The sequence below is a fragment of the Pleurodeles waltl genome, chromosome 6 (assembly GCF_031143425.1).
Source record: "Pleurodeles waltl isolate 20211129_DDA chromosome 6, aPleWal1.hap1.20221129, whole genome shotgun sequence".
NCBI classification, from domain to species: Eukaryota; Metazoa; Chordata; class Amphibia; order Caudata; family Salamandridae; genus Pleurodeles; species Pleurodeles waltl.
The window spans coordinates 1,255,831,914-1,255,844,420 of NC_090445.1; the positions used below are offsets into that span (position 1 = coordinate 1,255,831,914).

The following is a 12,507-nucleotide window of genomic DNA, read 5'->3' on the forward strand; positions in this document are numbered from 1 at the left end:
TATACCAGGTATTTTTATACAGAGCACTGACAGAATATCAGAAACAAAAATTTTGTGTGGACAGAATATCAAGATGAAAATATTGAGGACCAAAATATTGAGAAGGTAAGTGCATAACTCCACATCTACGTACCTTGAAGATATATATATATATATATATATTTATTTTTTTAAAAAAAGGTTACAGGAACATTATAGTTGGGTTCTGAATTTACTTGCACAAAACCAAAGAAATTCAGCAGTTATAGAGTTAATTCAATTAACTATAACTTGCAGCCTAAGGTAGCTATAACTCGAGCCCCGCCATGAATTGCCCCATGGAAGAGGCAGTTCCCGGGGCATAATAATGCCCTAAGAGGGGGGCCCCATGCACTCCCTTCCCTTATTTTTAAAATATATTGACATGGCCCCGGGACCTGGCCCACCAGGGAGCTTTAGTAATACAAGCATGGGATACAGCTCTTTTTTTTTTTAGAACATTCTTTGCTGCAAATCCATAATGTCGTTCCAAATTCGTGGCAAAAAAATTTTAAATTTTTTTTTTTTTGCCCTGCCACTAGAGCTAAGGGGTCAGGGTGTTCCTACCCTAGCCGCTTTTGTTTTGTTCACAAAATCATAGAAATTCAACTATTAAAGTTAGAGGTATCTGAAGCAACTATAACTCGTGTCCTAAGGTACACCCTTGCCATGCACTACTAATTACCCAACAAATTACAGCACTCATGACATCTTTGATAACATAATTGATAATATCAATGTAATATTTGCAGTAACATTTTTGGTGAAAAAACTGAGCAGGGCGAGGGCGCGAGTTATAGTTACCTTAGGGCACAAGTTATAGTTACTTGAGAAAACTCTAACTATAACAGGTGAATTTCTAAGGTTATGTACTGTTAAAATGTGAGCCTAAATGTAACATCCCTATAACCTGTTTTTTAAGTGAATTTTTGTTTTTTAAAATTCAGTTTCCTAACTATACAGTCCATGTAATCTTTGTTTTTTGCAGTGAATTTCTATGTTTTTTCCCCTATAACCACCCAACTGCGAGCCGCGCAATGCTGAAGGGTCCGTCTCCCTGGGTGTGAGAATAGGTGCGACAGGGTGTTTATGGGTGTTATAGTGTCTGTCTGGATGAGAGAGTGGGTGTGTGAGGATCTAGGTAGTTCTGTGAGTGGATGTGTGATGGTCTGAGTGGGTTTGTGAGTGGGTGCATCAGTGTCTAAGTGGGTTTGTGAGTGGGTGCATCAGTGTCTGAATGAGTCTGTGAGTGGGTGCGTGCGGGTCTAAGTGGGTCTGTGAGTGGATGCATGAGTGTCTGAATGGGTCTGTGTGTGGGTATGGGTGTGTTTGAGTGGGTATGTGAGTGGGTGCGTGAGTGTGTTAGAGGGTCTGTGAGTGGGTGCATGAGTGTCTGAGTGGATCTGTGAGTGGGTGTGTGAAGGTCTGAGTGGGTCTGTGAGTGGGTGTGTGATGGTTTGAATGGGACTGTAAGTGCACATGTCAGTGTCTGAGTGGGTCTGTGAGTGGGTGCCTCAGAGTCTGAGTGGGTCTATGAGTGGGTGCATCAGTGTTTGAGTGGGTTTGTGAGTGGGTGCGTAAGGGTCTGATTGGGTGTGTGAGTGGGAGAAAGAGATTGAAAGAGAGAAATTAACCATGGTCAGACCTGGAGTAGAACCCTCAACTTCAGTGTGAGAGTCTTTGACCTTAGACTTCAGGCCATACATGACTTCCTACTGTGATGCTTTCAGAAATACAGGCATGTTATTGGAAAGAAACAGGAATGCTCCATCACTAGGAAGGTTTAACAGCCAAAACACTAGTAAATAAACAAACATACTGCCAAGCGATACTAGGATTTGAACCTTCAGCCTACTGAATGACAGCACAAGACCTTGACCATTAAGCCAGAAGTGTCTCTTATCTACTCTGCAGCCAAACGTAACTTTATCATTCGTACCAAACATCTTGCTAGTCTGACTCTTTCAATTCATTGTGTGGAGAGATCCTTGCAATAACAATTTTTCTCTTTCTCTTCCATCCCATTATGGGATGAAAGAGAGAGAAAGAGTAACAGCTCCTGCTTTCAGAAAGCAGAGTTTGTTTGATTTCACTTGGTGGGAGCTGTTAGCTCCCACCAAGTGAAAGCAAACAGGTATATACCAGGGTGGGCACCCTGGGTCATCATTGGCTCCTCAAGGGGGGCCACGTGGCCTCCCTTCAACATGAACTAACCCAGGGAGGTAGAGGTCCCCGGGGGTCTATGACAGATGCCCTTCCTATTTTAAATTCAGCTCTGGAGAGGTGGTGGTCCCCAGGACTGTGGGGGTGCCACATGGCCCCCTTTAATTATGTTAAAAGTCAGGGAAATGGGGGTCCCTAGATCCTTGGAGCGTAGATACCATCATAGGTGATTAGCCGAGCTATACAAATCTTTTTTGATTGATTGCTTGACCTCCATTCCTTGTCTTTCCTCAAGGATTTAACTATTACTCCACATCTCAAAGGAAGGATCAGGGGCCTGCTGCCATCAGCAGGCTTTTGCCCCTCCGCCATATGAGCTGTGGGTGCAAAATCATGTGTGTGGAGGTCACTACAAGGCTGTCATACTCATCCTGTTCACAATTTCAGTTTCAGTTTAGTTTATTGAGGTTTAACTATTAAAATCATTACATTTCAGCATAAAAAAGAACATAAAAAAGAACAATAGGGCAAAAAAACACTATTTCACAAAAAATGGGTATCCAGTTTGTGAGCTCATTGAGCTCCCTGTTCTCAAAGTGCCATTCATTGGTGCCAAATAGAAATATACAACTCTTCGATGCTTGAGGCTAAAAGTGGTAAAGACTGGCTACAGCAGTCTGTATAATTTAAGTATGCCCGGGTTCCTTGCAATGGGAAGTACTAAGGTGCTTGGGATAGACAGTTTGTGTGAGTAAAGTGTGCCATGATTTCATCATGGACAGGCACTTAGTCAGTGAGCTAGTGGTGGAGGGTTCTGAGGTAGAGTGGCAGCGCTTCATTGATCCTTGCAGGTAGAAAAACGGGACACTGGGTTTGCCGGCCCAGGAGATCAAATGTGCTCCATGCAACAGGTTAGGGATGGCCGGCTCATGTTTACAATGCGAAATATAGGCCAGAGACAATATCACCTCCAGGATTAGAAGACTTCACAGACGCAGATCATGTGTGCTAGGGACAGAAGGTGCTTCATCAGTCCGTGCATTCCGGTGCAACCTAGTAGAGTGCAAACCATTGCTTTTAGCCGTGGAGGTAGCAGTGTGAAGTTCTGGTGTGCTCAAGGCTGGCAGTGCTTCATTGCTACTTGCGGGTAAGCAATGCCACCTCAGGGTGCAGTCCAGGAAATCAAAGATGTTCCATGCTTACACCTGACACCATCATGGGTATTTTAGATTGCCTGTTGCTGCTTTCATAAACTTTACAAAATGCACAGATAACTGGCATGATTCTCCTTGTAAACAGGCTAAGACAGCTGCCCACCCAGCATGTCCCCATGTTTAAGATGCAAACTATGGGCCAGAGCCAGTAGCGCCTCAGGAGTTTGAGGACTCCAGAGATGCAGATCATGTGTGCTACGGACTCCTCTGCTGTGCCACACCATCTGCATTGTACATCAACTTCACTCTCTTTAAGACCATACCAATAGGCCCTTAGAGAAATTAGATTGAGGCACATTCTCACAAGAGTATACTTGGTGTGGTCTGGAAAGGGCAAGCTCAGATAAACTGGTAGGAAACCGGCAGAGTACAGGCTCACGGCTCAGCTGCCATAATGTTTGGTTTTAAGGTCCTTGAGATCCTGGTCTAGTGAGATTAGTTTTTCTTGTTTTGTGAATAGTCTTGCTGTTGGTCTTTGTGGTAGGGACGTTTTTAATAGGTCTTCCGAGCTTAGGAGCAGATTTATGAAAAGTGGGTGCAGCACCACATTTCTTGTACCCTTTAGCACCCCCCTAACGCCACCATGTGTGCACTGTATTTAAAATACAGCACACTAAGGCAATAGTTAGTGGTGCTAGCATCATCATTTTTTACGCTAGTCCTTTGTTTTCCAGGATGAGTGTCAAAAATGTTGAGACTAATCTGGCAAAGCACCCAGAAGCACGTTGAAACCAAAGGAAGCCTCCTTTTAACGCCTGCTCTGAGCAGGCATTAAAAGAGCTGAAAAAATGGCACAAGGAAATTTCTTAGATTTCCTTGCACCATTTTTTTGGCCCCCCTAATGGGAGAACGCCCCATTTGCATACATTATACCTGGCACAAAGTGGGGAACCGCATGAATTGCATCACTTAGTAAATATGGTGTGCCCTTTTTGGCCTTCTAACGCCACATTAGCGTAAAAAAAACACGCTAATGTGGTTTTAGAATGGTGCAAGGCCCTCTTAAATCTGATGTGCTTTGACAGAGGTTGCATGGAGCGAGCCCTATTGCAAGCCGAGCTCATGGAATTTCGCCCAGAACAAATATTTCATTGAAAATTAGCCCACAGGTTCAGGTCCTGTTTTGGACATTTGAATTCCAATCTTATTTGTGATCGAGTGGAAGTGCAAATAATCGCTGATAGCAGGTGGATTGCTGTTTTTCTAGCCACTTGTGGAAATTGTCTTTAAACATCATTACATCATATGTTAATGTAGGCATCACTTTTGCAGGCACAGCCATTATGAAGGCATTTGAATTTTGCCATGCGATGCTTCTCTTGAGTTCCCCATCCTGCATGACAGATGTTTAATCCTCATTTTCAGAGAGTCCAGCTGGGCTTTCTTGCCCCCTTTTTCTTCAAGAGTAAAAACCGAGGTACTTGAAGCATGTTGTTCTTTCTAATCTAGACTCTCCTATGGACCAGGCACCCAGGCCTCATTTGTGACTTGACATGTGAAATGTTAGTGCACTACATATATCTACGCAATGAAGATTTTCCTTTTATCTGATCCCTAGTTCTATGCAGGTAGCTCTCACCTACTTACACATTATGGTTGCCATTTTTGATATTCTGAAGTGTATGTCAGTTTATATTTTCTATGTTAAACTTTAACTGTACTGATTAAGCTTAATAAAGATATCTTTAAATGAAAAAATAGGTCATCTAATATATTGTCCTTGCAACATGCAAGCATAAAAACAAAATATAGATCAGATAATGGTAAAGGTGGGTGGTCAATCGTGCTGTCTTTATGGGATAGATCTTTCTGAATGTATCATTTGTAATCAATGATGAAAATACTTGAGTACAGGGCTGGCCTTAGGTGGTGCAACCGGTGTTACCACACTGGGTGCTGTCCTGGAAGGGTAGGGGGGGCACGGACCTTTGGGGGGGGAACACTGTCTTTAGCAGTAACTTATGATTTAAAATCACCTGCTGCAGAGTTCCTTATACATCCAGCTTTCAGGCAGAAATAAAAATAGCAAGATAACTCTTGTACTGAATGTTCCTGCTAAAGAGATAGAGATGAATTTTGTCTAGTGGCAGTTTTGACTCATCATAAAGTAGCACAGAGGGTTAATATGCCTGCTGCAAAGAACAGATCTATATTTTATGTGGATAGTTTGTGGATTAGTAAAGCCCGACGTTGCCAGCACTTTAAAACAAATGAAATGTATGTGACAGAACACCTATTGAGAGATTAGGGTCACTTTTGCTGAATGGTAGTGTAGGAATCAGAGGAGGAGGTCATGGAGGAGAGGCACCAATAAAGATTGACACACCACTAGTGCTAAAACCAGCCCTGCTTGACTACTTTCTTCTCTGTATGTCTGACATGAACATCACTGCTGAGGCATGTTTATTGGTTTACACAGGAACAGTGCACGTTTGTACTGATCTGTTAGTGACATGAATAAAACAAGCATTTGTAATGCAATGGGTCTTGCATTTGCTTGAGTTGGAGCTATTGCTTATATAAATTCATAAGTGGACTTTTCTTGCAACATAACCAGACTGTAATGCTCGGAAAAGCCCCTAGAGGACACCACAATGAAAATAGCATTTGTAAGAAACATGGTCATGTAACCATATAGTTAGCCCCTAGAAGACATAACCACATGAAAATAAAATGACCAAAAGTAATGCAGTGTAACCATATATCTAAACCCTAGAGAACATAGGGCCAGATGTATCATGCATTTTTGTGATTGCAATCGGCCCAATCAAACCGATTGTGATCATAAAAATGCATTTTGTTATGTATGAATTCCAATTTGCGAATCACAAATTGGAATTGCGACTACATACCGATTCGGTATTAGGAAGGGGTGTGTCAAGGGCGTCACTTCCTAATACCGAATTGCAGCGGTATGTAGGAATGTTTTTGACAAAAATGCAGTCGCAAAACATTCAAATTTTTACCACCTACTTCAAGTAGGTGGTAACTCATTTGCAAACGGGAATGGATCCCAAGGGACCCCTTCCCTTTTGTGAATCCATGCAAAAACATTTTTAAGAGCAGACAGTTGCCCCACGGACCACTGCTTGCTCTTAAAAAATGAAGAGAAAGCTTTTTTTTTCTCTTTTAAATGCATCCCGTTTTCCTTTAGGGAAAACGGGCTGCATTTAAAAACAGTCACAGACATGGTGATCTGCTGAGCCCAGGAGGCCACGTACCTGTGATTATAGCCATTCACAATGAGCTGCAAGTTACAACTTACCTCATCAATATTAAGGATGTAGGTCAATTTGCGAGCCATTGGGAATTGCTAAATGAAACCTCTGGAGTTTCTTTCATTCAAATAGCAATAACGTGATTGCAATTCGCAGTTAATCCCACTTAGGTAATCACTATTTGGAAAAATTATACATCTGGCCCATAGGGGTTTCCACATTTTCAGGGCTAGACGATCTATTGCAGTGACATTACAAAGAAGACCCTTAAAACACAAATTAGTCTCTGCTATAAAACAAAAGTTCCATCCATGAGAGAGATTAAAAAGATATCGAGTGATGGCAGAGGCTATTATTTTGGGATCCCCACTAACCTTGTGTGGGGACCCAGGGATGGTCTAGACAAAAAGAAAGGTTGCAGTGAACACTTTGAAGGCGGTCCCATTGTCCTAGGACCACTACAGGCTGACTTATGAGCAAAAATGTTTTGTAAAAGAATGCCCTGCAAAGCATTATGGGATGACTGAGTGAAGCACATATTGAAGTATGTTGACTGCAATGCTCACACCCAGCTCCTAGAGAACACCACAATAAAAATATAATTTGTAAGAAACACAGTCATGTAACCATATAGTTAGCCCCTAGAGAGCATAACCACATGAAAATAGGATGGCAGAAAGTAATGTAATGCAATCATATACTTAGCTACTACAGAGCATAGGGCATTACATATTTTCAGAGTTAGCAGGCCTACTGCAACATGAAACCCCTAAGAACACAAACTACTGGAACAAAAGTTCCAGCTATAAGAGAACTTTATTGGAAATTGGAAAAAGAAAAAAAAAACTGAATGGTGGGAGGTGTTATTATTTTGGGGTCCCCACTTTCTGAGTGTGGGGACACAGAAATGATCTAAACAGAAAGAGTGTGTCATGCTGAACGTTTAGGTGGTGGTCCTATTGTCCTAGGACTACCACAGGCTGAGTTATATATACAAAAATGTTGTGCAAAAGAGTGCTTGCAAAGCATTGTGGGGTGAGTTTTATTGAGTGCAGTGAATGTTGTAGTATCAGCTCTCCTGCTGTGTTGGGAGAGCTGTGTTGTGGATTTCTGTGTTTTTAGTAAAGCATGTATCAGTTATATGTGTTTTGGGGAAAGCTGTGGAGTGCAAAGGGGATAGCCAAAAGAAACTACTCTGATTAGATAACAGCTTTATTAAAACTCACAGAATATCATGCACAGTAGAATTGTAAAAATCAGTCACACAAACAGAAGATTTATAGCACAGGGTACTTTACTGCAAGCTTCTGTATTGCAGATTAAAAAGTTGTGTCATAGGTAGTGCCAGTGCATGCTTTCTATGTCCTTGGCATCATAGAATTCTGATTTTGAATGATCTCAAGGTAAGTATGCAATAGCAAAGGTTTACAGTTAGAACAAAGGGAATGTAGGGGTGCAGTTAGAGAGATCATAATACCATCAGAAAAGAATGACTGTGTAACTATTCTACATTTGTGCACTTCATTACTTAGTTCTGATCTGGCATACTGCGTACCATTCTGATGGTCTTGTCTTGAACTTTGTGCCTGGATCTTAGGTGCAGTGCTGTAGTATTATCACTTCCTATGAAGAACTTCTTAAGCATTTTATACCTCTATCTTGGTGGCCCTATTAAGATTGTGGAGTCCAGGTCTCTGGTATGGATCCTACAAACAAAGGTCACTTTACATCTTATTCTGTCCTAGTACAGTGGCAACCTATATATATTGACTCTTGTACTGGAGCTATGTACACCGTCCTGGAGTTCTCCTCTGTCATATTTTGTTTAGTTCTGGATTGGTCATCAGAAGTATTTTGTCATGTGCCTGAAGCCATGTTCGTGGGTAATGGATTGATGGTGAATGATGAATGGATACCAAACAGATGTGTGGTCAATGGGTGGTGGGTTGGTGGATAATGAGTAGTGAGTAAATTTGGTTGGCTGGTAAATAGACGGTGAGTGGTGGATGTGTGGCGGACTGATGATGAAGAGTGGGTAGTGGATGGTCAATGACAGATGTTGAAATGATGCCAAATTAATAATACATTTGTGGTTAAAGAATGGTAAATAGTTTCGGTGGATGAAAAGTGAACAAATGGTGAATAGATGATCAATGGTGAATGACAGGTTTATTGTGTTTGATTCACGAGGCTTTACCTGTAATGTTGTGCACATTCATGAGGCCTCGTATGGTGTATTTTGTGCAGCTCTGGTGGCCACATCTGAACTTTTTTGCCCACTTCTATAGGACACTACATTTGGATTGTGTACAACTCTGGAGTGTCCGTCAAAGGAGGGTCACCTGTGGTATTGGATCAGTTGACTGAATCTGGGGCTGAACTGGTGAAGGGATGGATCGTTAATAGATAGAAGATGGATCCACCAATTACGGTTTGTGAATGTAATTTGGATCTTGAATGTAACAAAGATTTAGCCTGCAGATATACATTTGTTTTTATTTTTAAAACTAAACTACAATAATCATGTGATTTTGTTCAACGAAGGTTCGATGGACAAACGTTTGGAAAGTGGCGTGCACAGAAGCAGAACGTGTGTGCAGGGACAGGCAGTGAACAGTAACAGTGCCACTTTCAGCATGTTCAAGTTGGGCTTATGACTGACAGTGCTAGACGTGTTGTCGTGCAGGACATACGATAATGAGTGAGCAAGAAACATAGGGGGTCATTCCGACCCTGGCGGTAAAATCCGCCAGGGCCGGGGACCGCGGATGCACCGCCAACTGGCTGGCGGTGCATCCCTGGGCATTCTGACTGCGGCGGTACAGCCGCGGTCAGAAACGGGAAACCGGCGGTGTACCGCCGGTTTCCCGCTGCCCTGGGGAATCCTCCACGGCGGCGCAGCTTGCTGCGCCGCCATGGGGATTCCGACCCCCTTACCGCCATCCTGTTCCTGGCGGTTTTGGCCGCCAGGAACAGGATGGCGGTAAGGGGTGTCGTGGGGCCCCTGGGGCGCCCCTGCAGTGCCCATGCCAATGGCATGGGCACTGCAGGGGCCCCCGTAACAGGGCCCCACCAAGATTTTCAGTGTCTGCCATGCAGACACTGAAAATCGCGACGGGTGCAACTGCACCCGTCGCACCCTTTCCACTCCGCCGGCTCCATTCGGAGCCGGCATCCTCGTGGAAGGGGGTTTCCCGCTGGGCGGGCGGGTGGCCTTCTGGCGGTCGCCCGCCCGCCCAGCGGGAAACTCAGAATAACCGCGGCGGTCTTCTGACCGCGCAGCGGTATTGTGGCGGCTCCCGCCGGCCCTGCGGTTACCGCAGCCGGCGGGAGTCAGAATGACCCCCATAGTCATGTACTTTTACACGAGACTGCACAATGACAGTGGATGTCTCCAGCAATAAGTGCAGTGAATCACTGGGGCAGTACTGCCATTACTGTACCTGTCAGCTCTATAAGAGGTTGGGGTGCTATATGACATTAAATGTCAGCTCAGATTTTGGCAATATTAAGTTCTATAGACAAGTTGTACATTTAGTACTAAACCACCCCTGCCTATGCTGGGTCTGACTATCATAGCGGGCGTTCAAGCATCCATAGGTTTCCCGCCCAAGAAATAAATACTAAAATTCTTCTTATTTGAGCTAGTCCATAGTCATTGGTTGCTAGATGCAGCCAGTAAGGCACGGAGAGTGAACTGGGAGAGAAAATGGCATATTCTTTGTGAGAGGGAAAATAATTAAATTCCGTCTTATATATATGAACTATTAGTATTGCCTGTGTGACGTAGTTAGTGTTGATGGGGTGCTGAGAATTGAAAGCATCACTGGGTTGCCTGGCAGCTGTGGCTGTTTGATCGGTCTGTAATTAAAAGGCAGCTGAGCAGGCAGAAGAGTGATAAAGAGCGCCCCAGTCTGTCCGATTTGATTTTCTGTCACTCAATACAATGGATCTGAGAGACTAAGACTGGCCAGTCAAGCAAACAATACCAAACGAACACACACACACAATTCGCAATTCCTTCAAAATAATTCTTTCTCGGCTCGTCATTTCCTTTATTTGATGTCTTGCTTTGAGTCCCTGAATCCTGATAATTGTTTTAATCCTATAGAATGATTTATTCTTGCTCCTTCTGCTGTGTTTTTTAAGATTATGCAAACGTTGATAAAAGTTTTTTAGCTTAAACAGTTCTTAATGTATGCTTTGTGTTTTCGATGCGGAAAAAAACGAAAAAAGTGAGTGAAGATTCCTGTGTAGGAAAGGGAGGACACCAATCACCATGAATAAACAGTCCTTCATTAGTTTGTCAAAATGGAGGCCTAGGAACATGTCTTCATCCTACAAAATTCTTGGGTGTTTCAGAGTAGCTTTAAAGTGTGACTAAACTAAAAGAATAGGAGTAGCAGGCATGCAAGTGGGTTAAGACTGAGATACTTAGACTCTCGCTTGAGCCTATTTGTTCCTAGATGAGTGTGTGTGTCATTTGCCTAGGCATGAAAATCAAATATCTTTTGACAACTCAAATTAAATAAAGGCTTCAGCCAAAAATGCTGTGCTGTGTTGTGTGACAGGGAGGGAGAAGGAAAGCACCATACCTAGAGCAAAATTGCACTCTCCTCTCTAGCGTTGGTGCAGAATTTCACTGATGTGCTCCATGCACACACCTTTCTGCCAAAGTGCAAGGGTGTGTGTGAGAATTTAGCATAGGATTCCCTTTCAGTGCAAAATGCTATGTCTGGACAACTTCTAAAACCTTCTCCACTTTGTATGTGTGCTGTACAGTGGAGCAAACATGCAAAGTCAAAAAAGAAAGGAGGAAAGAAACATTTTTCCTTTTACCAACTGATTTCAAAAGGCATTATTTTTAGGAGTGGGCGATAAATCCCACTCCACCAGTGGAGTTGGTGGAATTTTGGCCACTTTACATTACACTTGTAACGTGGAGTTCTGGCCAAATTCCTCCAACCGCCATTTGATGGAGTTTTTTTTTGCATGCAGCTCGCCAACAGCAAGTTGGCGAGCATGACCAAGAATTGGCTTCCCCTAATGTGATTTTCCGGTGCTAAGGGAGCACCCAGTGAGATTTTCTTACCACAAAGAGTCATGGGCGGTTTCAACCATTCACGGTGAGAAGGTGACGCTCAAGTAGAAAATTTACTCGAGCGGCAGTAAAAATTAACTCAAGCAGCCCTGTCCTCTGGTGTGCCACATGGTGCCATTTGTGCTGATTTTTCAGCGCCGATTGAGCTTCCATTGCTAAAATTCAATGTGAACAGTGCGAAATGCCTATTTACGTCCGTTTGCAGAGCTCCACGAAATCTCACTGAGTTTTCATCTAACTCCGCAGAATTCAGAAGAGTGAAATTCCACGAGTTCCTCCCACCAAAAGTTATTTTATGATGCAAAACCCTGTCTCACATTTTTGGTAAGTAGGGCTTTGCATCAAAAAGGGTGGGTGACTGCATGGGAATGCCCATGTAATGCCCCCTAGATGCAAGGAAACGCTTTGCGCTGCTTTGCCTTACTTTTAGTCAATTTCCACAACCAAAAAGGTTTTGGGCTGGAAAGCAAATAACAAAAAAACATTTTGTGTTGGTTTATGTCACTTTTATGACGCCAACCCAGCGCAAAACGTTAGTAAATCACCAACTTACACCTAGCCTCCAGAAAGGAGGAAAACCAGAGGCCTCTGTGAACATATGAAGCATCTCTAGCAACATTGAGTTGTCATGAACAGTTGTGCGGCTTTACCACTTCATTTTATATTAACATGGTGGACCCTAGATATAGGCTTTGTTTTATAGAGTCTAGTGGCTAGCATGTGGGCCTTTTTAACACCAAGTCTATTTGGAAGCTATAGGGTCAATGTAGTACGGCAACTGCATTAGTCGATG

The 12,507-nt window shown here is 43.1% G+C and overlaps 1 protein-coding gene across 1 annotated transcript in view; it reads right to left on the reverse strand.

Moving 5' to 3' along the window:
• LOC138301758 (cadherin-23-like) overlaps positions 1-12,507 on the reverse strand; it is a 1,629,754-nt gene that overhangs the window by 728,964 nt on the left and 888,283 nt on the right. The window lies entirely within an intron of this gene.